Genomic DNA, 1,823 nt, shown 5'->3' on the forward strand with positions numbered 1-1,823 from the left:
AATTCAGAAATTCAGAAATTCAGAAATTCAGAAATTCAGAAATTCAGAAATTCAGAAATTCAGAAATTCAGAAATTCAGAAATTCAGAAATTCAGAATTTCAGAAATTCAGAAATTCAGAAATTCAGAAATTCAGAAATTCAGAAATCTTGAATTTCGGAAATTCGGAAATTCGGAAATTCAGAAATTCGGAAATTCAGAAATTCAGAAATTCAGAAATTCAGAAATTCAGAAATTCAGAAATTCAGAAATTCAGAAATTCAGAAATTCAGAAATTCAGAAATTCAGAAATTCAGAAATTCAGAAATTCAGAAATTCAGAAATTCAGAAATTCAGAAATTCAGAAATTCAAAAATCTTGAATCTCAGAAATTCAGAAATTCAGAAATTCAGAAATTCAGAAATTCAGAGATTCAGAAATTCAGAAATTCAGAGATTCAGAAATTCAGAAATTCAAAAATCTTGAATCTCAGAAACTCGGAAATTCGGAAATTCAGAAATTCGGAAATTCAGAAATTCGGAAATTCAGAAATTCAGAAATTCAGAAATTCAGAAATTCAGAAATTCAGAAATTCGGAAATTCAGAAACTCGGAAATTCGGAAATTCAGAAATTCAGAAATTCAGAAATTCAGAAATTCAGAAATTCAGAAATTCAGAAATTCAGAAATTCGGAAATTCAGAAACTCGGAAATTCGGAAACTCGGAAATTCGGAAATTCAGAAATTCAGAAATTCAGAAATTCAGAAATTCAGAAATTCAGAAATTCGGAAATTCAGAAACTCGGAAATTCGGAAACTCGGAAATTCGGAAATTCAGAAATTCAGAAATTCAGAAATTCAGAAATTCAGAAATTCAGAAATTCAGAAATTCAGAAATTCAGAAATTCAGAAATTCAGAAATTCAGAAATTCAGAAATTCAGAAATTCAGAAATTCAAAAATCTTGAATCTCAGAAATTCAGAAATTCAGAAATTCAGAAATTCAGAAATTCAGAGATTCAGAAATTCAGAAATTCAGAGATTCAGAAATTCAGAAATTCAAAAATCTTGAATCTCAGAAACTCGGAAATTCGGAAATTCAGAAATTCGGAAATTCAGAAATTCGGAAATTCAGAAATTCAGAAATTCAGAAATTCAGGAATTCAGAAATTCAGAAATTCGGAAATTCAGAAACTCGGAAATTCGGAAATTCAGAAATTCAGAAATTCAGAAATTCAGAAATTCAGAAATTCAGAAATTCAGAAATTCAGAAATTCGGAAATTCAGAAACTCGGAAATTCGGAAACTCGGAAATTCGGAAATTCAGAAATTCAGAAATTCAGAAATTCAGAAATTCAGAAATTCAAAAATCTTGAATCTCAGAAATTCAGAAATTCAGAAATTCAGAAATTCAGAAATTCAGAAATTCAGAAATTCAGAAATTCAGAAATTCAGAAATTCAGAAATTCAAAAATCTTGAATCTCAGAAATTCAGAAATTCAGAAATTCAGAAATTCAGAAATTCAAAAATCTTGAATCTCAGAAATTCAGAAATTCAGAAATTCAGAAATTCAGAAATTCAGAGATTCAGAAATTCAGAAATTCAGAGATTCAGAAATTCAGAAATTCAAAAATCTTGAATCTCAGAAACTCGGAAATTCGGAAATTCAGAAATTCGGAAATTCAGAAATTCGGAAATTCAGAAATTCAGAAATTCAGAAATTCAGAAATTCAGAAATTCAGAAATTCAGAAATTCAGAAATTCAGAAATTCAGAAATTCAGAAATTCAGAAATTCAGAAATTCAGAAATTCAGAAATTCAGAAATTCAGAAATTCAGAAATTCGG

This window comes from Caenorhabditis briggsae, assembly GCF_000004555.2.
Source record: "Caenorhabditis briggsae AF16 supercontig from assembly CB4, cb25.NA_044, whole genome shotgun sequence".
Classification (NCBI taxonomy): domain Eukaryota; kingdom Metazoa; phylum Nematoda; class Chromadorea; order Rhabditida; family Rhabditidae; genus Caenorhabditis; species Caenorhabditis briggsae.